At 42.3% G+C, this 27,977-nt stretch overlaps 1 long non-coding RNA gene across 4 annotated transcripts; it reads right to left on the reverse strand.

Annotated features, from left to right (window-relative positions):
- Positions 1 to 14: 14 nt before the first annotated feature.
- On the reverse strand, positions 15 to 27,977 carry LOC140642381 (uncharacterized). Of its 4 annotated transcripts, none has more exons than XR_012038831.1 (4): positions 27,234 to 27,977; positions 26,664 to 26,751; positions 25,561 to 25,655; positions 15 to 263 (listed from the first exon to the last, which is right to left on the reverse strand). It is a non-coding gene; the product is annotated as an uncharacterized lncRNA (long non-coding RNA). The 4 variants fall into 4 exon arrangements; XR_012038830.1 differs by lacking the exon at positions 15 to 263 and adding an exon at positions 19,874 to 20,069 and having other exon boundaries at positions 27,234 to 27,972; XR_012038829.1 differs by lacking the exon at positions 15 to 263 and adding an exon at positions 21,711 to 21,946 and having other exon boundaries at positions 27,234 to 27,966.

Genomic DNA, 27,977 nt, shown 5'->3' on the forward strand with positions numbered 1-27,977 from the left:
ACCTAGTGTGCATGCTTACCTTGCTTTAGGACTAAATTATTCAGGGATGGGCTGGTGCAGAATAGGAAAAGTGAAACTTGCTTTTAAAAATTGTTATTTTAGGGGTGCCTGGGTGGCTCAGTTGGTTAAGCATCTGCTTTTAGCTCAGGTCATGATTCCAGGGTCCTGGGATGAAGGCCCACGTTGGGCTCCCTGCTAAGCGGGGAACCTGCTTCTCCCTCTGCCTGCTACTCCCTGTGCATGTGCTCACTCACTCTCACTCCCTGTCAAATAAAGAAATAAGCATCTTTTTAAAAATAAAAATAAAATTGTTATTTTATTACTAATTTTAAAATCACAACTACATCTACATTGTTATGCTTTAAAATGGAACATTGCAGAAAAAATCAAAGGCTCTTTAGATCATCACCCCTAATTTTGCTCTGCTACCTCTGTCTCCAGAAGTAACCCACTATTATTAGTTGGATGTGTATTCTCCTAAACTTAAAAAAAAAATAGTTTTACATTCATGCATATGTTCCTCAAGAAAAAAATATGTTAATCTTTTACATTTTCTTTTCTCTATTTTAAGAAAAGCCACTGAGACCTTGAACAAGGCTTACCAGGAGCATTAGTCAGGTCTCTTTGTTTGCCAGTGACAGAAATCCAACTCAGAGTAGTGTAGGCAACAAGAAAATGTATTGGCTCATATAATTGGGAAATTCAAGGTACAAGGACACTGGGCAAATAGCAAGGACACAGACCAAGTAATCATGGGCATCTAGGCCAGCAGGAGTCAATGCAACTCCACCCAGAGCAGTGGGAGTGAAAGAGCAGTAGTAGCAAGATATCCACATACTGACAACATACAATCACATGGAAAGAGGATATGATAAACATTTATTAAGAAGAGATTTTGCAAATTCTAGTTAGTATCCCACAGAACAAGTTTTTGGTTTGCTGAATAAGGCTACCCCATTGTGCAATTCTAGGTGCACATTGAAAGGTTGGATTCCCAGGAACATTCCAACGCAGATAGTAGAGAAACCACAGATGAAGCCCTAAAGATCTTGGCACACAAGATTTTATGTTTTGTTGTACTTTGTTCAAAGAGAAAACATTTATGATGCTGATACCTGACTTTCCTAAATTATACTGACATATCTTAGACTTTCTAATTTTTGTTAATATCTTTCTAAGTTGTAAATCTTGGTGCCAGCAAATCATTGGATCGCTTAAAAATATCCCTGGTTTGACACCTGGATAGCTCAGCAGATGGGCACCTGCCTTCAGCTCAGGTCATGATCCCAGGATTCAGGATCAAGTCCAGCATCCGGCTCCCTGCATGGAGCCTGCTTCTCCCTCTGCCTGTGTCTCTGCCCCCCGCCCTCTTCAGTCTGTGTCTCTCATGAACAAATAAATAAATCTTGAAAAAAAATCCCTGGTTAAGTCTTCCTTTTAAAAAATTTTATTTTGGGATACCTGGGTGGCTCAGCAGTTTAGTGCCTCCCTTCAGCTCGGGTCGTGATCCTGGAGTCCCGGGATCGAGTCCCACATAAGGCTCCTCATAGGGAGCCTGCTTCTCCCTCTGCCTGTGTCTCTGCCTCTCTCTGTGTCTCTCGTAAATAAATAAATAAAATCAAAATAAAAAAATAAATAATAAATTAAAATTTTTTTCTTTTTGTACATGAGAATTAATCCATTTGCATTGAATGCTCTATTTTAGAGACATTTTTACTGCCTTCCATTCTTATGGTGGTTTGCTCTCTCCATTCATTATGTATTTTCTATATGGACTTAGAACTCATTTTTCCTTTCACACAATTATAAAGCAGGCTTGTCTGAACCATGTATTTTTCCATGTCAACTTCAAACATTTAAAAATAATCGTCATAATATTTTTTTCTAAGCAACCTTTGAACTTATTTCTGGAAATGATAAAGCACAGAGGTACCTTGGCAAGCTGGCCTCCCAGCCAACCGGCATCCTCTCTTGCCAATTGCAGCCTGGTAGACAGTTTGTCTGGGCGGCTCATAGGCTCGGCTCTGGGCGCAACCTCTCTGCCAAGTGCTTTGGCAGTGAACGCTCATCCCTCTCCTGCTGGTATTTCAGAGTCTTGTTTTTACTTTTGTTTCTTTTGGTGTCATATCCAAGAAATTGTGGCCAAGACGAATGTCAAGGAGCTTTTCTCTTATCTTTTTATTAAGGAATTTTAAGGTTTCAGGTCTCACATATATGTCTTTAATACATTTCAGGTTAATTTCTGTGAATGGTATAAGACAGGAGGAGTCCAATTTTATTCTTTTGCACGTGAATATCTAGTTTTCCCAACACCACTTATTGAAGAAACTATACTTTTGCCATTAAGTATTCTTGGTTCCCTGTCAAATATTTGGCTATTTATGTATGAATTTATTTCTGGACTCTCAATTCTGTTCCATTGATCTATATGTTGGTTTTGATTACTCTACCTTTATTAACAGTAGTTCTTATTTTCTCACTCCACAATATAGCAAACATTCCCATGAATAACAGTGGCTCCTACCCTCCAAAGGACCTATGTATTTCATTACACTATTACTAATTATGCCAGGACAATCATGAATCAGTACTATTCCAGGCACACTGGGACGTGTGGGCAGCCTAATTACAGTAGTGATCTTCAACTGGGGAAAGGGGTTTATCTCCTAAAAGAGTGTGTATGCCAGAAAAGCCAGAGGTATAAATATCAGTTAGGACCTTAGTAGAAAAATAGAAACCACTGCAGTTATTTTATTTTATTTGTTTAAAGATTTTATTTATTTATTCATGAGAGACACAGAGTGAGAGAGGCAGAGGCAGAGACACAGGCAGAAGCTCCTTGGGGAGCACAATGCAGGACTTGATCCTGGGACCCCAGGATCACGCCCTGAGCTGGAGGCAGATGCTCAACCACTGAGCCTCCCAGACACCCCATTAAAAGAGAGAATTTAACATACAGAATTGTTAACCAGTGATTGAGAGATGGAAAAGATGAAAGGGAACACTGAAATTTTCTGGAGGTGGAATTGCCTCTCCCAGGGCTGGGAAAGAAAAGATGTTGGGATAAATGTGGAGCTTCATGCTCCTAAGGAGAGACTCCCAAGGAGCTGGAACTCAGTTGCTGGGGGATGGGGCACTGGCTGGGTGGTGCTGGTGTAATTGGAGCTCTGACGAGGTCTCTGCGGCCCAACTGGCTGGTAGTGGTATCTCGGAAGGGGATAATCAGGCCTATTTAGGGAGTGTAGGAAAGGACGACGACCTACAGGCAAGTATTGCTGAAGTCAAGAGTTGATGGCACAGGGATCCCTGGGTGGCGCAGCGGTTTGGCGCCTGCCTTTGGCCCAGGGCCGGATCCGGGAGACCCTGGACCGATTCCCACATCGGGCTCCCGGTGCATGGAGCCTGCTTCTCCCTCTGCCTGTGTCTCTGCCTCTCTCTCTCTCTCTCTCTGTGACTATCATAAATAAATAAAAATTTTAAAAAAAAATTTTAAAAAAGAGTTGATGGCACAGTGCAGACTGGTTGCTAGGTGGCACTGACAGGAACAGAAAGCAAACAGAAAGGAACAAACCCTTCACCCCTCCAGCCTCCTAACCTCCCTCCAGAGCCTCTATTTGATGACCCCAACAGGGAGAGCTGGCAAAGAGAAATATGGTTTGCAGAGTTCCAGGTACAGCAACATAAAGCAGAGCACAGAAGGGTAGAAGCCTAGAGAAAGTAACTCATCACCAGCACGTTCCATCCCTTTAGCTACTGAGCATCCACTCAATCCTTCTATGTATATTGAGCTTCTTTCTTTCTCTTTCTTTCTTTCTTTCTTTCTTTCTTTTCTTTTTATTTATTTATTTATTTATTTATTTATTTATTTATTTATTTAACAGAGAGAGATAGAGAGAAAGCACAGGCAGGGAGAACAACAGGCAGAGGGAGAGGAAGAAGCAGGCTCCCCTCCAAGCAGGGAGCCCAAAGGGGGCTTGATCCCAGGACCCTGATATCATGATCTGAGCTGAAGGCAGATGCTTAACCTACTGAGCCATCCCGGTGCCCCTATACTGAGCTTCTACAAAAGAGCAAAACAACCTTATGCCTTGGATGACAAGATACAACTTCCTTTGTACAAATGAAGACATCCTCCTCTCTCTCCCTTAACACAAAGCCCTAACACTTACTGTATCCATCCCTGGGTGACAGATAGGTAGCCTTCTCTGGAAGAAAGTGCCCCTTCACCCCTATGCTATCTATACTTTGTTAGACTGAGGACTCAACTCACTTTCCATCTTCCAAGAGAGAAAAGGATTCCATTTTGAACAGGGTTGTCTCTGAAAAATAGCTTCACTATGCTTCAGGTGCTAGTGCACAGTGACTATTCCACTCAGATAAGGCTATGTTGACCAAACTTCGGCTTTTCTAGTTAGACACCCTGTCCTGAGAAAGCATTCCCTCCTTCTCTGGAACTTGTCCAGTGGAACTCCCCAACAGCTAATGATCTGACCCCAGGTAGCTCTTTAAAGTAGCTACTGCAGAGTGCACAGGAATCCAAGGAAACCTGGTCTCTGTCTGGTGCCGCTCTCCTCCATCTCGTCATGCCTGGTCCAGCACCCCTCTGACACCCCCTTGAACAAGGCCTTCTGCTGGTGTCCTTTGCCTCATCTAGTCGGCTGCGCACTGGCATCGTGTTTTGACTGAACACTCCCGCACGAGCACCAGCCCTGGCACTCTCCTGCAAATGGCATGGTTCTCTCTCTGTTTACGTAATGTCCATCTGCTCAGGTAAAAACCCCTCTTGCCGGGCTCAGCGCAGGACTCTTTCAGCTGAGTCAGACACTGACAACGTCCCTACGTCCCTACGTCCCTACGTAGTTTCACAGTGATGCTTCTATCCACACACTCCCCCTGCTTGCATTCCCAGACCGATTCTACGCAAGTGCTTTGCTCTTCACCGCAGCCATGGTTTGCAGTAAGTCATGTCAGCCAGGGGACTCTTATGATTTCTGCCCCCATGGCATTAGCTTGTCCGGCAAACTTGACGGTCTCCCTTACCCCAGATAATTGGCTACTCTTACTAGCCTTTAGATCACTGATGCCAGCTTTGCTCATTTAAGGTCAATGCACTCAATTTGTAGCTATCATCCCTATTCTTTTTTCTTTTTTAAATATTTAATTTATTTATTCATGAGACACACACAGAGAGAGGCAGAGACATAGGCAGAGGGAGAAGCAGGCTTCCTATGGGGAGCCCAATGCAGGACTTGATCCCAGGACTGTGGAATCATGACCTGAGCCAAAGGCAGATGCTCAACTACTGAGTCACCCAGGTGCCCCATCCCTTATTCCTAAATGCTATAGAGCTAAGAGCTGCATCCTTCCAGCCCTAGGAGATTTCCTGGAGCATACTTCCTCTCCCCTCCATGCCCTGAATGACCAAATTCAAATCTGTGAGCTTCTCTTTTAAGGTTTAATCTCTTGGGTCTGGAAGGGACCTGGATTTGAGAGAATAAGATGAATTTATTTTCAAAGCAGCGAGTGCTTCCTTCTAATTCTTAGAAGTCAAAGTGTTAGCAAAGGCAAGAGTGAATTGACTATTTTCATCTTTGTCAATATCGTTTACTTACCAGTATCTTATAATAAGAACCTATTCTTTCTTTTTAAAATTCAATTCCCGATAAGATGGATACGACATATATCACTTTTTTTGCTCAAAGTAAACTACGTCTGTGTTTGGCAATCTTTTTTGAGTAGCCTAGACAGTCTCTACCCTGCTAATTAGCATAATTATGGTCAGAGCTTGAAATCCCTGGACCTATTCTGGATCATCACTCAATTTGTGTGACTAACCATTGTTTCCCTTAGGTCATATCCCTAAGGATAGTTGTGTTGAATTTAAGGTGAAAGATCCTGGCCAATTGATTTTCAAACATAACTTAATACTGCTGAATTCATTGATAAGGACTATTGTTATGGACCAGTGCTTCTCAGCTTTTCATTTGGCTAGGAATTAGCTGGGGATCTTGTTAAAATATAGATTATGATTTAGGAAGTCTGATGCAGAGTCTGGGATTTTGCATTTTAAAATAAATTCCCAGGTAATGCCAATGATGCTGGCCTACACAACATGTTTTGAATAGCAAGATTCTAGACTGTGTGATAAGCAGCCTCTCCCTGCTTTTCAGCGTATTCAGAGTAGATGTTATGAACATCTTCAAAAGCAGTTTACTAGAACTTGTTTGTGTACATGTTATGACTTTTGTAATTGAGTAATAAGAAAAACAATAAATATTGACAGCTTTAGCACATTAATTTGTATCTGCTCTCTACTGAAAATCCACTAAAATGATAGTAAAATACCTTTTAAAATAAGACCATAAACCCACAAGAAAAAAGAGAAGACTCATAGCAATGAAATTTTATGAGAAGAATGCAAGTGGACAAGCAGTAAATGATTTAGCAGAACTGAAAATACTGACTAACATGGCAATGGGGAACCTAACAAGCAATTCAATTTAATGGAAGAACTCCCATAGGGCTGAAGAATTGGGGCCCTAGAAGTCTCTGGAAGTGGGAGTAGAGGAGGCCCTGAAAAAAGATGGTGTATTTGGAAAACCTATTTAAGAAACAGACCATCAGACCTCCTCTCAAATATGTACAGCCACTGTTCCTCTCACACTTGGGAAGAGGGGGTAAAAACAATGAGTATGTAGATAAGAGTGGGGGGTGCATTTGGCAGAGCTGAGGGAACGGATATTGTTCTGGAAACGGAATGAAGTGAAAATGTACATGCTGAAAGCCTGAGCTCAGTTTTCCTGTATTTGGCAACCAGAATGGTGGCAGCCAGACATATGCCTTCCAGCTGGGAGATTGGAGAAGTTTCTCTGGGGAATCTGACAAATCCAAGAGAAACAAAAGTTCTAGGACACTGGTATCAGGGATCCACTGAAACAGTCCAGTGACAACAAAACAGTGAAGATCATAATTGATAGGCACCACCAATTTGCAATTCTTTAGTTCCCTACCCTTAAATGTGAGCAACTAGCTAAGGATCAACAGACATGAGAAGAAAGCATCTAGTATGAAAGATAGAGACTAAAGTGACCTGACAGCATAAAGTCACCTGCAGGAAGCAGAAAATGCAAGGGGGAAACATACACAAAACACTCTCAACATCTTCAGAGAGATAAAATATTCCATACGTGAAACAAGAAGAGGATGCTGTTAAAAAAGGAACATTCAGAGAACAAAAAAGAGCTCTTGGAAATGAGACTAGCACAAATGAAAATTCAATGAAAGAGCCAGAATATTAAGTGAGAGGTAATTTCTATTTAAAATAGAAAGGTGGTTGGGGCAGCCCTGGTGGCCCAGCGGATTAGTGCCCACCTTTGGCCTAGGGCGTGATCCTGGAGACCCAGGATCGAGTCCCACATCGGGCTCTCTGCATGGAGCCTGCTTCTCCCTCTGCCTGTGTCTCTGCCTCTCTCTCTCTCTCTCTGCCTCTCATGAATAAATAAAGTCTTTAAAAAAAAGTTTTTAAAAAAATAAAATAAAATAGAAAGGTGGGACACCTGGGGGGGCTCAGTGGTTGGGTGACTGCCTTTGGCTCAGGGCATGATCTCAGGGTCCTGGGACCAGGCTCCTTGCAGAGAGACTGCTTCTCCCTCTGCCTGTGTCTCTGCCTCTCTCATGAATAAATAAATACATGAAATCTTTTAAAAAAATAGAAAGGCAAAGACATGAAATACAGAAGAGAAAATTAAAGGAGTAAGGCCTGCAAATCTAGAAATTCTAGAAAGAGGACACAAAAATAATGGAAGAGATCAAATTGTCAAAGAAATATTCAGTAGGATTTTCTAGAAATGAAGGATACATGTTTCCAGATTGATAGGGCCCATGAAGCATCCAGCATAGTGGTGAAAGTAGATGCTTACTGTGGCACTGGGGTTTATCAGAGTGAAAGTCAAGAGCAATGGAGACAAAGAGAAGATCCTACGACTTCCAGAGAAGAAAACATGATTCGTGTAAAGGATTGAGAGTCAGAATGGTGTCAGATTCCTCACCAGTGATGATGGAGGCTAAGAGCTATGCCTTAAAAATCTCAGAAAGAAAGGAATTTCCATTCTGGAGTTCCACATCCTGCCAAGATCAATTAAATATGAACATAATATAGACATTTTCAGACAAAATTCTCAAAACATTGTCTCCCAAGCAAGCTAGGCAGCTACCCCAAAATGAGGGAATTCACTAAAAGAGAGGAAGACATGAGGATCCTGGCAACAATGGATTCAAAATAGGAAAAAGGCAAAAGAAATCCCTAGGATAGCAGTAAAGGGAAATCCCAAGATGGCAGCTGTGTAGCAGGCCTAGAGAAATCAGTCCAGATTTGAGGAAGTCCAGAAGCCCCAAGAAATCATCCTAGAAGATGAAATTATAGAACACCTAAGGTGTTTGAACATACTGAGAGATGATTCACAAAATTGGAGGGAGAAGCAAGGGAGGTCAATTTAATGGTGAAGATATAAAAAAAACTGAGGAAATAAAAAGATAATTAACTCTAGAGAAAATAAAATGTTGTGCAGGGAATCAGAAGTAATTGCTTGCATCGTCAGCATATGTCAACAATGAGCATCAATCTGACCAAATTTCTAAGCAACTGAACTGGAAGGAGGGGTGAGGTACGATTGGAATGCACCTGGGGGATGGGATGGGAGTGGTGGTTAAATGGATTAAAGTCTTATCCCCCATGGTGAGATCCCACAGTGAGAATGAATAGAAAATATTCAAATCAAAATCGAGCAACATAAGCATGTTAGTGACACATAGGGAGATAAATACCAAAAATTGACTCAAAGAATCCAAAGTGGTGTCCTCAGTGGATTGATTGGGAAATAGGAGAGAAGGGCAAGGAAGTCCTGTTGGTTTTCATGGCAACTATTTGGTTGTCTGTGTGTCCATATAATTTTTGTAAAAATAAAAACCACAATTTAAAAAGGAATGAGATAGAAGAGTTCTCATTTCTATAAGCAATCATCTGCTTCAAAGACCAAAGCTGTGATTTGGGGGAAATATCAAAAGCATAAAGAAGAAAATAAAAAACACTAGAATCTCACCTCCCAAAGATAATTACTGTTAAGAGTTCAGCTATAAGATTCAGTATATGTCTTCCCAGTTGAGAATTTGACTTGGCACGCTTCTGTTGTACCCTGTGGGTTTAATTGAATGGAACAAGCACGAGCTGAGCACCTACTATGTGTAAGATGCTAAGAATAGAGACAAAGCCACAGTCCCTGGGCTTTAATTCTGTTATGGGTTAGAGTTGCTCTAATAGAGCCAAGAGCCACATGGAGTGTTGATTGCCTACAGAAGTCCCCCTCCTCTGCTTCTCGCTAACAAAACAACGCTGCACTTACTAAACTTAATCTTTGTAGCTCCAGAAGTTCCAGAAAGAGAAGAAAACTTTGCCAAGGCCAATAATATACATTCAAAATGAAACACACTACGGGCTAATCAGGAAATTACCAAATTTAATTCTTATTTCTACATTTGCTACAAGCGCCCCCGACCCCTCAAAGTGCCAAGTACAGTCAATGTTTCCAGTATAACTAAGGGGGACCTAGTTACCCCGGGGTGGGTTCAGCAGAGAGCTGGGGCAGAGCAGTGGCCTGAAGGCTGCAGGTGCTTTCTTCCTCCCAGCATTATAATCCTAAGAAGAAAATGAACTTCTGTGCACATTAAACCAACTTGGGCAAGGAAGTTGTAACTTCTCTTGCACCCATCTGATGAAGGGAAGAGTTAAACAGCGCAAGCTGGTGAGCAGATGTTTGGCACCGCTGGTTGGTGTTGGGCTCCAGCCTGTGTGGGTCACTCGCTCTGCACTTACAGTCCTGTCTGAGCGAGGAGGTGGGCAGAGCCTACCTGCTGCCCTAGGAAGCCCGCTCTCCTCTCTTTAGGTTCCTCATCTGTAGAATGGGCATGTTAATAACAGTGAAGGGGTATCGGGGAAGATTAAGTGAGTTAGTATTTGTAACCCACATACACCAGTGTCTGGCAACTGATAGATGCTGTGTAAGCATTTCCTGATTGTTTGAAAGGAATCCTGTCTGAATGGGCTGAAAAAAACTTAATGCCCTTTACTACCCCCAAAAGATTACAGATTTCTCCCTCTTTATGCCAGCTTCTTAACAAGCTGCTGGTTGGGTTTCTTTCCTATCTACTTCAGGAGAAATAAGCCATTCCACAATCAGCAGTGGATGACAATAGTGTATATCTTAGCAAACATCAGACACAGCTTTAAGCATTTTGTGTACATCATCTCCTTTAATCTTCCCATTTAATAAAACCAAAGCACGGAAAAGTTAATTCCATGCCTAAGCTGATGCAGTTGGTAAGTGGTGGAACCAACAACATTCAGTCGGAGAAAAGCTGGCTCCAGGGACCGTGAGCTTCACGGTTACAATGGACTGCCCCTCAGAGAGCATGTTCCGTTAGGGATAACATGCAATTTTCAATGCCACTGGTCTTCCCTTTGTCTCTACTGTTGATAAAAACCACTTATTCCCCAAGTCTCAACAAGGCTCACCAGTTCCCGACGTGATGGTGTTCTGACTGACCACACAGCCACCCAACTTCTTCCCTATCTGAATTATTCTTTCCACTTTCATCAAAATTGATTTTATTCCACAGAATTATCAGAACCTACTGATTCTGAATTCTATATTCACTAAGTTCATAGTCCAAGTATAGCTAAAGACAAATTAGCAGGGAGGTCAACTGGCCACTTGCCTCAGGTGGAACTCCATTACAGCAGTCCCAACCTTATCCATGCTTTCACTTTCTGTGGTTTCAGTTACCCTTGGTCAACCTCTGTCTGGAAGCAGATGGTCCTCCTTCTAAGCATCATAAGAAGATCAAGATAGCCTAGCACTACGTCGCATGCCTACATCATTCACCTCACTTCATCTCATCACATAGGCATTCCTTAGCTTCCTTAGGCATCAACTGGGGATTCAACATTTATAAGTCAACTGATAATATGTGATTGTGGTGATTTGCCTAAGAGAGAGGCAAAGAAGAAAGAAGGAGGACTCTGTGGTTGAGTTAAACCTGGATAGTTGTCAGTGATTACTTACTCAACTAACTTTAGAACTTTTGTATTTATCTTGTTTTATCTGCCTTGCAGAAACAAAACAAACAAAACAAGACATAATTTGTCATTCTGTTGTTACAAAAATGACCTTAGAATTGTTACCCTTGAGTAAGGCAGAGGTCAATTTAACAGAATCTAAACAGGGTCATTTGAATATCTGTAAGATTTGTAGCATTGCAGATAGGAAAAATATGAAAATAATACAGCTTATAGTATAACTGGAAATGATCTATTAGATCCACTCAGTTTGTGAATCAACATGGGTGGGTTGGCAGGCTTAAGTCAGATGTGACAATTAGAGGTTGCACACTCAAATACAGAGTTAGGGGACTGTACGAGATCCTCTTATCTGGCATAGAGATATTGAAAGAGCCTTCTTGTAGTACTTGTGGGCTTGAGATAGAGCCATATTTATATGTTGCTATTTGATTTATAAGGCTTATTTTAAGGTTTGTTTATCAGAGAGAATTAAATATGTTAATTTTCCTCTTCTTTTTTATTTATTTATTTATTTATTTATTTATTTATTTATTTATTTATGATAGTCACACAGAGAGAGAGAGAGAGAGAGAGAGAGGCAGAGACACAGGCAGAGGGAAAAGCAAGCTCCATGCACCGGGAGCCCGACGTGGGATTTGATTCCGGGTCTCCAGGATCGCGCCCTGGGCCAAAGGCAGGCGCTAAACCGCTGCGCCACCCAGGGATCCCTCCTCTTCTTTTTTTTAAAGTAGGCCTGATGTCCAGTGTGTAGCCCAATGCCAAGCTTGAACTCAGGACACTGAGATTAAAACCTGAGCTGAGATCAAGAGTCAGATACTCAATGGACTGAGCATCCAAGGCACCCCTAAATATGTTAATTTACTGATGCAGTTCAAATTTCTCAAGGGAGTTTAAATAGCAGAATGCAATATTAATCAAACTCCCCCTTAAAAACTAATAAAATTGGCTAAATAGTGTGGATAAAATAAGGTCTATAAATCGAATAAATTATTAAAGAAAAATGTTTGGGCAGCCTGGGTGGCTCAGTGGTTTAGGGCCCCCTTCCACCCAGGGCATGATCCTGGAGACCCGAAATCGAGTTCCACATCGGGCTCCCTGCATGGAGCCTGCTTCTCCCTCTGCCTGTGTCTCTGCCTCTCTCCCTCTCTCTCTCTCTGTCTCTCTCTGTCTCTCTCTGTGTGTCTCTCATGAATAAATAAATAAAATCTTAAAAAAAATTAAGAAAAATGTTTTTAATTGCAACTTTAATAAATCAGACATGAATTTTAATAACCAAAGTGAGGTAGGGAAGCTGAAAGGACTCTATTTCAGAAAGGCTCAGTCTCTGCTATTTTTCTGCTAGGCCCCATTTACTCGTGTTCTATAGTTTGTCTCTGAAGAAGCCAAAGAAGCTATGTTCCTACTTCAAGGGGAAGCAAGAAAGTTAATCATTCTCTGTGTTTTGTCCTAGGCCCCAAACACTGGATAACATCCAAGAAGAGCTGGATCCCAAACATGTTCCAGGACATTAGCTTTGAATAAACCTTGGCTGAGGTTGGCATCAACATCATCTACCTTCAGTGATTTATGAGATAACACCCATCTGACACTTGACACTTGCCTTTGATTGACCCTACACTGGATTCCTAAAGGTACACGTACCCTAGACCCCAATATAAACTCTTAACCCCAAGTTATGATGAGACTCCTTTCCTTTCTGAGTCTCCCAGACACTCATCCACTATTCTCCATCACTCACACTATTCAATAAACTCTGCTTTCACTTCTGCAGCTTGCCTTGGGTTTCTATCCCAGGAGAAGCCAAGGATTCTCTTGGCTGGTCCTGTAGGACCTCCTCTGAGTGCTCGGACCCAAACTGCCTGCATCAAAAGTAACCCCAGAAAAGTCTTTTCTGCAAAACCTCATTTAACACCTATCATTACAAAATGGGCTTTTATTCCAAGGGATCCTGGGTGCTGATCTCTCACCTATATGAAACAAGACATTCAAATTACTCAAAAGAAAAACTGCGGACACCTGGGTGGCTCAGTGGTTGAGCATCTGCCTTTGGCCCAGGATCCCCAGGATCAGATTGGGATGGAGTCCCACATCAGGCTCTGCTTCTCCCTCTGCCTGTGTCTCTCTCTGTGTGTCTCTCATGAATAAATAAATTTTAAAAAGAAAAGAAAAACAAAGGATGAGAATGCTCACTTTACAAATCAGGAAAGCATCCATACACATAGGAAAAGAAATGTAACCTCCCCAGTGTTTAAAGAAATGCCAAGTAAAAAAAAAAAAAAAAAAAAAAAAAGAAATGCCAAGTAAAACAAGAATGACTTTGCAATAAGCAAGTGTCTTATTTGCTTTGTTTTATTTTTAACATCAGTGTCCAAGGTTAACAACAACTCCGGACCATCAAGGCCTAAGGGGAATTTGGTAGCTCATTAAAAACCCATATAAACCTTTAAAAAAGTTTAATAACTTTTAAACCCATATAAATTATGTATGCCCATTGGACCAGTATTTTTATTCTCAAAAATTTATCTTAAGGTAACAATAGAATAACAACTTACACATTTAACCACCTTGCAGTGTTGTGGATAATTGCTAAGAATTGAAGAGAATGCAGCCAGCCAACAATAAAGAAAATGTGGCATATTAACACAATAAAAACGATGTGATCTCTATATGACATAAAACATATATAGTACTTAAATATATATTAAAATATATATATATTAAGAGAAAAAGTATCATATGAACACTGCAACCTATTTTATTTTATTTTATTTTATTTTTTTTGCAACCTATTTTAAAAGCATATACATACATAAAGAAAAGTCTGCATTTGTGGTCCAAAAAATAATAGTGGTTATCTCTCAGTGGTAGAACTACATTTATTATCATTTCCTCCTTTTTTTGTTATTCACGTGTTATAATGTCTTATGATAAGCATATATTGCTTATATAATAAGGAAAAACAATAAAAATGTATGCGTGCACGTTTTGCTTGTTTGTTCATTTGTGTCAAGGTATGAGCAAACCTTAAGGTCAAAAGGGAAAAACAGATGAGACCTCAGGATCGACAGCACAGGGAAGGTTTACTAAATGTATAATTGAGCACTCATTTTGAAATCTGCTCAAGAATAATCAGAAAATACACCTGACAATGCACTTTTCCCTCAGAAAGCAAATTAAGTGTGACATTTGCCCCACAAACATGATTGAAAACTTCCTATAAGCAGGGCATGGTGCTATGGATGGAGTACGGAAATGAAAACAATGTCTCCGACCTCAAGGAGCACAGAGTCTATAGAGGAAGAGCTTCAGGTGAATAAGTAAAGGATGACAAGCATGCAGGCTATGGGAACTGAGCAAATAGTCACCTCACATGGGAGGGATCCAGGAAGGCTTTCCAGAGTAAATGATGCTTAAAGGGACCCTCAAATAGCTAACTGGAAGGGCTTGGGTGTAGAAGACATTCTGGGACATGGTCTCCCCTACTGCAAATGTTGTCTAGGATAAGTTTTGATCTCCAGAATAGAGATTGAAAAGCGAGGTTGATTCTAACCTGACCTGAAGATCCTCCTTATGGAAATTGGACTCCTAGTCTCCCCAGGCTCCCACTGACAACCTTTCTAAAAGTAAATGAACGATGCAGGGGCAACGAAGAACCCAGCATATTTATGAATTTGCAAACCATTTTGGTTTCATGGGAATGAGAGATGGGCAGTGGTTAGAAAATTGGATGTTTTTAAGCAAACTCGATGCTCAACATGGGGCTTAAACTCACAACCCAGAGATCAAGAGCCACATACTCCACCAACTGAACCAGCCAGGTACCCCTAGACAACTGGAGTTTTAAAAGCCTGCTCCAGGGGCTCTTGTGTAGTTCAGTTGGTTAAGCATCTGCCTTTGGCTCAGGTTATGGTCCCAGGGGCCTGGAATCCAGTACCAACATCAGGCTTCCTGCTCAAGGAGGAGCCTGCTTCTCCTTCTCCCTCTCTCTCTGCCTACCACTCCCCTTGCTTGTGCTCTCTCTCTCTGTCAAATTAATAAACAAAGTCTTTAAAAAAAGAAAATAGGGATCCCTGGGTGGCGCAGCGGTTTGGCGCCTGCCTTTGGCCCAGGGCGCGATCCTGGAGACCTGGGATCGAATCCCACATCAGGCTCCTGGTGCATGGAGCCTGCTTCTCCCTCTGCCTATGTCTCTGCCTCTCTCTCTCTCTCCGTGACTATCATAAATAAATAAAAAATTAAAAAAAAAGATTTAAATAGAATCTTAAAAAAAAAAAAAAGAAAAGAAAATAAGGGACACCTGGGTGGCTCAGTGGTTGAGCATCTATCTGCCTTTGGCTCAGGGCATGATCCTGGGGTCCTGGGATTGAGTCCCACATCAGGGTCCCTCCAGGGAGCCTGCTTCTCCCTCTGCCTATGTCTCTGCCTCTCTCTGTGTGTCACTCATGAATAAAATATTTTAAAAAATAAAAAATAAATAAAACAAAAATGAAAGCCTACTCCAAAGACCAATTAAAAGAAAATTTATGGGAGAGGGAGGGGAGGGGAGGCACCTGGGTGGCTCAGTCAGTTAAGGGTCCTACTCTTGATTTCAGCTCAGGTCATGATCTCAGGGTTGTGAGGCTGAACTCCAAGCTGGTCTTGGAGGCTGCTTAAGATTCTCTCTCTTCCTCTCCCTATGTCCCTTCCCCACATCTCCCTCTCTTAAAACAAAAAATTATGGCATCCTAACTTTCAAGGGGAATTGGCTTAGAGCAAAGAAGTAGACAAAAACAGACACAGGTAATGGAGGCCCCAAAGAATCAGGAATAGGACTGATTGTCTTTAAAACTACCATTTAGCCCAAGCTTATCATGATGCTCTGCTCTGAGGGAAACTCTTTGCTAACATGTTCTCTCTTAATCCTCAGAATGACTCTGAGAAGCAAGATATAATTATCCTCATTGTACTCATGGTGACATGTGGGACATGATGATCTGAGATGGGGAGGTGTCATGAACCCTGAGGAAAGGCAGAAGTGGCCACTTGAGCAATGGGGTGTTCCAGCCCTGAGAGGACAGTGACCCCTGTATTTGCTCACGATCAAAGTACAGAGTGCCATCCAGACAAACTTGGCTCAGATCAGGGCTATTGTCTGTGTGACTCTGAACAAGTTATGCAACCTCTCTGAGTCTGTTTCCTCTTCTACAAAATATGAGAAATAAATCTCCGTAAGTCCAAAGATGATAATGTATGTAAATACTCACCCCAGCAATTGGCACATAGAAAGGGCTCAACAAATGTTGGCTGCTAGTATTATTTTCTTTTTCTCCTATCTTACTGAAGGCTTTCAAACCTAGGGCAGTAGGAGACTCCTACTTTGAAAGAGCTAGTGACCTGACACTAACTTAAAGGTATCCTTTTCTACTGGAGAGACAAAAAGATACCACCACTGGCAGGCTAGGATGAGTCTGTGGTAAACACTTCCTTGTATCATTGTCACTTATGAACAGCTCAGCCATTCACATTTAATTTTCCCCAAAAGGTATGAAAACCAACCTGACATTGCTTGTCCATTCCCTCTACCCCCCAACACGTGCTATTGGCTATGAATGTCTCACATTCTTGGGCTACTCCTCCCCTGCTCCCTGGATCATATCAGAACTCTGAGCTTATGCTGAATGAAAAGGTTGTCTACCATTTTTCACTCCCAGCAGGACTGTCAATAGGAAAGCCATTTATCCTAAAACTAGAAATTAGAAACCGGAAATGTTGAGTTGAATCTTCAAGCTTACTTAACATCTTTGTATTCATATCTGTTGTGGGATTTGTCAGGACTTGACGTTATATTGGTCACCAGTGCATTTAGCATAAACTTCCATATAGCATCTGGACCCCTTTAGGAGACCATAGAGTGGGTCTACCTCACTTTACCATATAGGTTTTTCCTAGTTCCAGTTAGACACAGGGGTTCTTCCAAGAAAGCTAGTGAGAGAGAGTGTGTACCATAACTTGATAGAGTAGTGAGTGTGGGGATATGAAACAGTCAATATCTGCCTCTTGCTGTCTGTCCCTATGGACAGATTGATTTGCTTCAATCAGTAACATTTATGAATAGGTACAATCTACAGGGACGCAATGGAAGTCTTCTTCAACAACATGCAAGAAAGAGACCTCTGAGAAAAAAGTATGGGATAAGCCTGGGAGCTGCTGGGGGTAGATTGCCAGCCCTTGAGTTCCATTCCTAAACCCTACCCTGGCACTGGAGGTAGATGCTTTCTCCTTTGAGTAGGGATCTCGGCTTGCTTTTCATGACACCACCCATTCTAGATCATTTCTAGTTAGCTTTGCAAAATAACCAAATTCACTTCATGTTAGAGGAGGAAGGTAACTGAGGACTGACTTACCCCTCCCTTTACACTAAAAGAAACAAACAAACAAACAAGGAAGCCCAGAGATGTTAAGAAACTTGCCTGACATCACCCAGTTAATCAATAGTAGACCAGAACTAGAATTTCAGGGCTATCTAGTCCAGCCTTCATGAAGGGCATGAATCTCTTCTTTAGATGGTCTGTCAACTGGTTTTACACAACATGCTCAGATGCTGCCAGGAAATAGGGATTTTGTTTCTCAATCATCAGGTCAAAGATTGTTTTAACTGCTGCATACTGATCTTTCTAAATCTATCTGCCTCCAATAAATATGAAAGTCAGCTGGCATTCCTGGAAGATCACAAAGCAAATTACATAGATAGAGTGAAGCAAGGAGGCAGAGGGCGATCTAGAAGAAAGATGAGTGGGTGGGAAGTTGAGTTAAACTTGACTCAGTTGGAACATCTGTGAACAATACAGTGTCAACTAGCTGCCTGCCCAACTCAACTCATTCTTTCGACTTGGTTCAGACATTCCTGCTTCCAAGAAGTCTTCTCTGATCCCCTAGTTGGTCTAGACTAAGTGTTCCCGTCTTATAGGAGTTCCCCTTAACAGTCTGTACCTCTGTCATTGAGCTCATCACACTTTAATATATATATATATATATATTTTTTTTTTTATGGAAGATTTTATTTATTTATTCACCAGAGACACAGAGAGAGAGACAGAGACACAGGCAGAGGGAGAAGCAGGCTCCCTGAGAGGAGCCCAATGTGGGACTTGATCCCAGGACCTGGGGATCATGCCCTGAGCCAAAGGCAGATACTCAACCACTGAGCCACCCAGGAACCCCTACACTTTATTTTTTTATTTTTTATTTTTTTTAAGATTTTATTTATTTATTCATGACAGAGAGAGAGAGAGAGGCAGAGATACAGACAGAGGGAGCCCAACATGGGACTCGATCCCGGGTCTCCAGGATCAGGCCCTGGGCTGAAGGAGGCGCTAAACTGCTGAGCCACCTGGGCTGCCCCCCTACACTTTAATATAAATGCTTATTTCTGTCTGCTCCCTAGATACTAAAAGTTCCTCGAGGGTGGGAACTGTGGCATGTTCACCATCATATCCGCAGCCCCCAGCATAGAACTGGGCTCCAGTAGGTGCTTCAACACAAACCAGTTGAATGAATGAATAAGGTATGGCCCTGGACTTTTGGCACTTGGAAGAGAATGTCTTCAGAGCCTCATCTAGGGCCTACATCGGGGCACCTTGGTGTTGACACTTTGAGGGTCTTAGCCTGACCCTCCAGGATGCTGTGAGTCTACTCTAAACATACAGAAATTCCTTTGGAGGCTCCATTCCACCACCACCCCCCACTCCCCCGCCCAAGATACTCATTAAGAATCATCCTCCAAGCATATTGAGTAAGGAACAGGCAGGACTGGTAGGGAGAGGAGATAGGTAAGGGGCTGTGTGATCAGGCTCGCAGGAATTCCCAAGATGTGTAGTGTAAGGAAACCAGAGATAGGGGAATAAACCAGACCACCCCGCCCTAGGTGTTGGGAGTGGGGGGGGGGGGTGATCTTTATCTTGTGACAATCACCTATGACCAAAAAAGAATAACCAGACCTGATGAAGTTTTGAAATATAGGTGAGGTCCAGAGCCAATGGCCAAGAAAGAATTCTTGAGACTTCTTTGGTGCAAAATGGTGGTTTTATTAAAGCAAGGGGGACAGGACCCTGGGGGCAGGAAGAGCTGCTGTCCCAGGCCTGTGAGGGGTGGCTGAGGGGTGACCAGGGAGTTGGGAGGGGTTTGAGGATAGTGTATTCTCTAAGGAATTTAGGAAGCAAGGTTTCCAGGACCTTGAGGTAGCTGGCTATTGTTGGGGAAAGGTCACTTATTACCATCTAATAAAACATGAATCATGAGACCCTTCCGATGTGTATCAGTGGGCCATGTGCTTGGGGGATGATTGCCAAAATGCATCTTGGGGGTTTAGAGATAAAGGAAATTTCTAAAGGAATTTTTATATGTTAAAGTAGACTTACAGGCTCCTGGGGGTCGGGCTAGAATCGCCTTCTGCTCTTAACAAAGTATGAACATTGAGGCAGTTGAGTCCATAGAGGAATGTCCCTTTGGGACTTGTCCATGTGCTGCCTCAAGCTCGTGCCTTGTCCTCAGCTAGCCCTGTGTTCCCTGATCAGAACCCTACTGTCTTTTCCTACATCGTATGTGTGTGTGTGTGTGTGTGTGTGTGTGTGCGAGCGTGCACACATAGGGGAAGATGGGTCAATGGGGGAAACCAACAAGTTAAAATATAAAACTTTAGGAAGCTAGTTCCTTGGATATTAACTCTTTTTTTTAATATTTTTTATTTATTATTTATGATAGTCATACAGAGAGAGAGAGAGGCAGAGACACAGGCAGAGGGAGAAGCAGGCTCCATGCACCGGGAGCCCGATGTGGGATTCGATCCCGGGTCTCCAGGATCGCGCCCTGGGCCAAGGGCAGGCGCCAAACCGCTGCGCCACCCAGGGATCCCTAGTTCCTTGGATATTAAACCAGCCAGTTGAGGGGCTTGTGCTACCTGTGATGTGAGAAACAAAGCAGAAGGAAATGTAGGTAAACTTAAATGTCCTTATAACCTGCAGCCCATTGACAAATATTTGAGGCAGACAGAGTAGAAGGTTCATCCAGGAAGCTCCCAACTGTCTTAATGTGAATGTCTTGCTTAGAGGGAAAAACCACCTTAGCTTGACTATAGCAAGTCCTCTAGGATCTTCCGGGTCTCCTTTAGCATATGAAAATCTTTTTGGAACTTCCCTTATCATTACTTCCCCCAACCCCAAAGAATCTAATCAATTGCTCCTCACAGTTTGGAGGGGGAGGGGGTACAGCAGCTCTTCCTGCCTGTGGGTCCTGTCCCCATGCTTCAGTAACACCACTTTTTTACAACCAAGATGTCTCAAGAATTCTTTCTTGCATTGGCTCTGGGCCCCAACAACACTACTCCAAAAAAATCACATCACTTGGATCAGAGCCCTGGTTGGGGCTCAGAATTAGTTGTTTTGAACCAAAGGTCAAAAATACTTGCCTGGGGCGTCTGGGTGGCTCAGTCACTTAAGTGTTCCAATTGGATTTCAGCTCAGAGTCGTGAGATCAAGCCCTGTGTTGGGCTCCACCTTTAAGGCGCTCTCTCTCCCTCTCCCTTTGCTCCCCCATCACCAAAAATGTACTTGATTGTTGGTAGAAGAGGGACTACAGTCTTCAAAGAACTTCTAGGGATCCCTGGGTGGCTCAGTGGTTTAGCGCCTCCCTATGCCCAGGGCATGATCCTGGAGTCCCAGGATCGAGTCCCACATCGGGCTCCCTGCATGAGCCTGCTTCTCCCACTGTGTCTCTGCCTCTCTCTCTCTCTCTCTGTGTGTGTGTCTCTCATAAATAAATAAATAAATAAATAAATAAATCCTTTAAAAAAATAAAATGACTTAGATAGAAATAAAAATTTATTTAAAAAAAAAAGAACTACCTTTAGTTTTCTGTGCTTTCCAGAGAAACGCATGATACGAGAGCTTGGTTCTTGTCTCACGGAGTCGAAGAATGAATCTCACAGACACAGGAGAGTGAGTGAAGGATGGAAGTTTAAGTAAAGATACAGAGAAAGCTCTCAGGAGTGAAAGGGGTCCCAACAGGTTGCCACTGAGGGTTTGTATGATTGGTCTTTTATTGGAAGCCAACCAGCGAACCTAAATCCTTTCAACATTATCTACTGATATCACCATGGAGTAAGGACTAGTGGTAACGTCTTTAAGGCCTTACTTCTTCTTTGGGATCTGGTTATTCTTTGTCGGTCACAGATGACTCTCCTCATAAGACACCTTCCCCACACACACCTTAGGGCAGGGTGCTCTGGCTTGTTCCTTTATCTCTGGTTTCTTTACACTTCAGCATTTGGGGATTTTTGTGAGCCTACTTCCATGGGCCCCTACCTAGCCCTGCCTACCCCCATTTGTCCCTAACTCACAAGGACCCAGATTTTCCCTAAGGACACTATTTACCCTTTTGGAGGTGAAGGTGCTGCTCTAAAGTTGCCAGGTTTCAGGATGCAAACTTTAACTCCGAAGTAGTGGGGGAACCTCCAACTATGGAATGAAGAGATGAACAAATCCTTTCCTCCAAAAGCAAGTGTAAAATTGGACAAAACTGTCAGAAACAAATTAACCAAAGGTAAACAACAAATTGAGAATCATTTATTCATGAAAAACCTTTAGCTCTTCAAATGAGATCAGCAGGAATTAGTGACCTCCTTGCCTGGGGCCATTCCCTCCCATTCCCCACTGGAGCTCAACAGGCTTGACTGGCAGAGCTGCCCGGAAAATTAGCATCGTTGCGGCCTGAGGGGGCAGGCTTCATTTCAGGTAGAAGACAGAAAGACACCGCAGCATTATCAGCAAAGCAGCAAACCTGGTAGGACAGGAACAGGGAAAACTCATAGCTCTTCTAACCTCAGCTTATGACCCCACTTGAGGCAAGCAGCAGACCAGCCAGAAATTTAGCAGTGAGGTCCTGGAAGTAAGAGAGCCACAGAAAGGCTGGACTAAGCTCTCCACACACAGGCAGCTGGCTTGGAGCACTACTCACATGGTGGGGAGAAGGTGGGAGCCAAGCTGAAAGCTAAAACCCAGGCTAATTTGACAAGTGATTGACCTCTGAATGCCCTGCCAGGCTGTGACAATGAAAAATGTCTGCAGACATTTCTGGATATCCTTTAGCAGGAATAGGGGAAGAATATTGCCCACAGTTGAGAACCACTGCTCTAATTATTTAGGAAATAGCATTTTTAAAAGTCTTTAAAAATTAATGGAATTAGGGATCCCTGGGTGGCTCAGTGGTTTAGCACCTGCCTTGGGCCCAGGGCATGGTCCTGGGGCCCTGGGATCAAGTCCCACATCAGGCTCCCTGCATGAAGCCTGCTTCTCCCTCTGCCTGTATCTCTGCCTCTCTCTCTGTGTCTCTCATGAATAAATAAATAAAATCTAAAAAAAATTATAAAAATTAATGGAATTAAAATGGTATACTAGGGATGCCTGGGTGGCTCAGCGGTTGGGCGCCTGCCTTTGGCTCAGGTTGTGATCCCCAGATCCGGGATCGAGTCCCGCATCGGGCTCCCTGCGAGGAGCCTGCTTCTCCCTCTGCCTATGTCTCTGTCTCTCCTCTCAATCTGTGTCTCTCATGAATAAATAAATAAATCTTTGAAAAAATGGTATACTAGAAACTCTTTTAACTTATGAAATGACAATAAATGAGGAAAGAGGAAAAATGACATAAGACCTAAGAAAATAAATAGCAAAATGACAGATAGGAATCCAATGACACTGAGGGGCATCTGGGTGTCTCAGTTGGTTAAGCATCTGACTTGGGACTTTGGCTCAGGTCACGGGATTGAACTCTGCGATGAGCTCTGCACTCACTGCAGTCTGCGTAAGATTCAATCCCTCTCCTCTGCCCCTCCCAGCCCCACTCATGCACGCATGGCGCATGCTCTCTCTCAAAAGAAATCCCAATAACAATAACTACATTACTGTAAGTGAACTGAACTTTCCAATCAAAAGTAGAAATTGTGGGACTGTATACAAAAACAAGACCCAACTATACACAGTCTATAAGAGACATTTTATTTATTTATTTATTTATTTATTTATTTATTTATTTATTTATTTATGTGAGTAAGCTCTATACCCAATGCGGGGCTTACGCTCATAACCCTGACATCAAAAGTTGTATGTTCTACCAACTGAGCCACCCGGGTGCCCCTGTAAGAGACATATTTTAGATCCCAAAACATAAACAGATTGAAAGTAAAAAGATCAAAAAAGATATATATACAAATAGTAATTGTAAGAGAGCTTGAATAGCTATATTAAGTGACTTTAAAAATACAAATATTACCAGAGACAAATAGAGACATTTTGTAATGTCATTCCATCTAGAAGTTATAAAATTTATAATGCACATGCACTGAATAACTGAACCCTAAAATAATAGGAAACAAAATGAGCAGAACTGAAAGGAAAAATAGACCACTGAAGAATTAGAGTTGGATATTTAGATGTTCCTCTCTTGAGTGCTGATAAAACAGAAAATTGGTAAGATAAGGAGACTTGAACATTATCAACCAATTTCACCTACTGGTAGCTATAGAATACTCAACAAATAGAATCATTTTCTTTTTAAGCACACATGAAACATTTTCTAGAATAAACAATATACTAGGCCAAATCTTGGTAAAATTTAAAAGATTGAAGTCATACAAAGATTGTTCTACAACAAGAGAAATTAAATTGGAATTCAACAGCAAGAAAAAATTTGAAAGCCCTCCAAATGTTTGGAAATTAAACAAGACAGGTATGAGTAATCCTTAGGTCAAAGGAAAAAATCACGTGGGAAATTAGAAAGGATCTTGAGTTGAATGAAAATATAAACAAAACGAAAAAAACAAAACAAAAAATATTTATAGGATGCAGCTAAAGCTGTGCTTAGAGGAAGATTTATAACTTTTCGTGTGCTCAATATCATTAATTATCAGGGAAATGTAAATTAAAACCATAAAGGGGGGCAGCCCGGGTGGCTCAGAGGTTTAGTGCCGCCTTCAGCCTAGGGAGTGATCCTGGAGACCCAGGATCGAGTCCCACGTCGGGCTCCCTGCATGGAGCCTGCTTCTCCCTCTGCCTGTGTCTCTGCCTCTCTTTCTCTCATGAATAAATAAATAAAACCTTAAAAAAAAACATAAAGGGATCCCACTGCATGCATACTGGTATGACTGTAATCTAAAAGACTGGCAATACTAAGGGTTGGTGAGGATGTAGAGAAAACAGAGCTCTCATACATTGCTGGTGGGAATGTATAATGACATAAAGTCTTTAGAAAACAGTTTGGCAGTTTCTTAAAAAGTTAAACATATCATATGATACAGCAGTTCCACTCCTAAGTGAAATGAAAGCATGTGTTCACATGAAGGCTACTTGAATTTCACAACAGCCTTATTTACATTAGTTCCAAACTGGAGGCAATCCAAGTGTCCACCACTGGTTAATGGATACAATGTGGTATGTCCGCATTATAGAATACAACTCAGCAATAAAAAAGAATGAACTATTGAGCTATGCAGCAGCATGGATAAGCCCCAAAACATTATTCTAAGTAAAAAAAGCCAGACACAAAAGACTACATGTTGTATAATTCCATTTATACAGGATTTCCAGAAAAGGTGGTCTCTATAGAGATGGAAAGTACATCAGTGGAAGTGGGAACTGACTTTAGGCACAAGAGAACATTCTGGATGAAGAACATTTTTTTTATTACTGGATTGTGTGATGGTTGTACAAACAGTATAAATTGAGTAAAAAAATATGGAACTGTACACTTACATAAAATTTAAGAAGTGAATTTTGTCAATTATACCTCAACAAAACTATTTTAAAACAAAAGGTAAGGATCTCTATCCTGCAAAGCAATCAACCTGAAGACCAAAGCTAATTGATTCTAAGAAATGTCTCCAAACTCTTCTCACTTCTCTGCTGTTAAGAGAGAGCTGAGTACCTAAGAAAAGAATTCCTGGAGTCTCCTAGAGACATTCCAATCATTTGACCCATAGATTCAGGAGTGTAATTATTAAACCCATCACACACCAAAGACTACATAAAGGAAGAAGCTGTTGCTGAAGATCCTCCAAGAGAATTGACTTACTCTGTGTGGCAGAGACTGCCAGCTTTCCCACAACATACATTCTCCCCTTTGTCCACGATAATTGGATTTTTAGCTGAATGCCTGGCTACTCAGAATGAGAACCAGAATTTCAGCCTGCCTTGTAGCTTCTGACAATGTGACTAAGTTCTGGCCAAGGTATGTGAGCACGAGCAAGATGTGCAAAACATCTGTGCTCTGCCCTTACGGGATAGAGACCTGTCCTTTCCCCGTTCCACTGCCTAGAGCCATCTTGGACTGTAGGATAGCAGAGCAGGAAGCCTAAAAACATCTGAGCCCCTGACAAATCAACAGAGAGGAGATACCATACATACCATGCCAGGTTTTTCCACAAGGGAAGAAAGAAATATCTGTCTTGTGTAATCCACTGTTAATTTTGGCGTCTGTGGCATGCAGCTGAAACTGAATCCTGCAATAAGAATATGATCTGTTGTATGCAATCCAGAGGCTGTAGAGTGTGACAGTTATTTCCAAATGTATCCATTAACCATTCAGAAGTAAAGAATGAGAAGGAGGGACAAGAAAAGGGGGAGAGTGAGAGAGAGGAGAGAGAGAGAGAAAGAGAGAGAGATTTTTATCCAGCCTTAATATCTGGAGCATTTTCCTGCTAAGCAACAAGGAGACCAGTATATACCTGGGCAGGATGGTTATGATTGGCAAATTTCTTTTTCTTTCTTTTTAAAATTATATTTATTTATTCATGAGAGACACAAAGAGAGAGGCAGAGACACAGGCAGAGGGAGAAGCAGGCTCCATGCAGGGAGCCCCACGTAGGACTCGATCCTGGGACCCCGGATCACGCCCTGAGCCGAAGGCAGACACCCAACCACTGAGCCACCCAGGTGTCCCCAAACTTCTCTTTCTTCATGTAAAGGAGAACAGAAGCCAATGTGAGAAGTTCCAGGACCTACGGAAGCTGCTCTGCCATGGGAGGGGAGGTTCTTTCGGGCTCCTGCTTCCAGGTCTGAGCCCCTATTAAAGAGGCACCCTAGGTCCTCCTCTGTCTTGTCCCCCCTCCTTGTTTTCCAGGCGCTTACTATTGCAGCTACTTGTCAATGGTTTCCTTGTTTTTCTAGTTCACAGTGAGACTCTGCGGGACACTGCCAGTAGACAGAGGTCCAAAGTCCAAGAAATTAGGTGGATTCAGAATGGACAAATGAAATTTGGGAAAGACCAGGAAAAGAACCACCTTCTTCCAGAAACTGCTACGGCTCCCCATTGCCCAGAAGACAGAGTACTCATTCTCTTGCTTGGCCTGTGACTCAAATTGCCAGCTCCTTTATCTGACTCCATCTCTCCTTTTCAAAGGTTTTCATGTACATCACCTCATGGATGCTTTACTAGCCCTTTGGGGAGGTGTTATTATTCCTACTTTACTGAAAAAGACATTGGATCATTGAGGGGTTAGATGACTTACCTGAGGTCGCACAGACTGGAGCCAGGATGTTTTGCAGGTAACCAGACTCCAACTCTCATCCGTTCCATTGCACCAACATGTGCAAGACCTGTGGGCAAAGACCTTGTATGTGGACAAGCAAGACCCATTCAAAAATGTTCAAATGAGGGGCACCAGGTGGCTCAGTGATTGAGCGTCTGCCTTTGGCTCAGGGGTTCTGGGATCGAGTCCCACATCGGGCTCCGCAGGGAGCCTGTTTCTCCCTCTGCCTATGTCTCTGCCTCTCTCTCTCTGTGTCTCTCATGAATAAATAAAATATTAAAAAAAAGAATTTTGTAAAATTATGAAGTGCTATACAAAGATGACTTACTATTAAATAATTTTTACCTAATGAAGCATGTTTATATGGCCATGGCTACATATTTTGGATCCAGATCATTGTTCCTTGTGGTCAAAGTAGATAATTAAGGGTAAATTTTGTAATGTAATAGTATCTCTCTCTTATTTAGTAGGCTGCTGTCATCTTCTCATGGGATCAGTACCTGGAATAAGAGGACATCTAGATTAAGAGAAATTTATCTTATGTCATACCTCTGTCCTCACATACTCCTTCACCCACTGGGTGCTCCAGTGATGCTCTCTGTCTTGGTGACATCCAGGACCACAGACTCGAGCCTCTCTGATGTCTGGCCTCTCAGCTTTTGGACCTTCTCCTTCTGACACGCAGCCAGCACCCTCAAGCCTCACAGGTCCCGCTGCCTGGCCAGCAGGTTCCCGAAGCCCGCATCACACATCACAATTAAGTCATTGTTGTCTTGGAGGTGGCCCACCCATCAGCTGCCTCTCCTGGTACTGGTGGGGAAGGTGGTGGAGCCTCACAGGGGTGGGGAGGGTGCTCCTCCTTCTTCAGTAGAAGGAGAAATTCAGACCTTTCCTTTCCTGGCAAGCTTAGGAGAGTTGGCATTTATTTTCTCCTTATTTCGAAGCCCTCTTGAAATTCCACAAGACAGTGGATTATGCAAGATTTCCAAGGAGAGTCTCATTTCTGCCTTTGAGGTTGTTTGCTTCCAGTTCATTTTCATATCCTGGTTGAAACTTGCCCCGACTACTAAAAAAAACACAAACAATTAAAAACAAAAAACAAAAAACACACAAACAATTTTAAAAATCCTTATACGGCGTGCTCCTCTGTCAGAAATTCCCAAAGAAACATTTTGTTTGTTGTTCCAAGTTTGGCATTAAAATTCTCTGTATCGTTTGTTCTGGTCCAGACGCGGTATTTATACTTTTGTTGTTCAAGAATGTTTTAAATGGTCTGGCCAGGCAGTACTTCAG

Source organism: Canis lupus, chromosome 11 (genome assembly GCF_048164855.1).
Source record: "Canis lupus baileyi chromosome 11, mCanLup2.hap1, whole genome shotgun sequence".
Taxonomy (NCBI): Eukaryota; Metazoa; Chordata; class Mammalia; order Carnivora; family Canidae; genus Canis; species Canis lupus.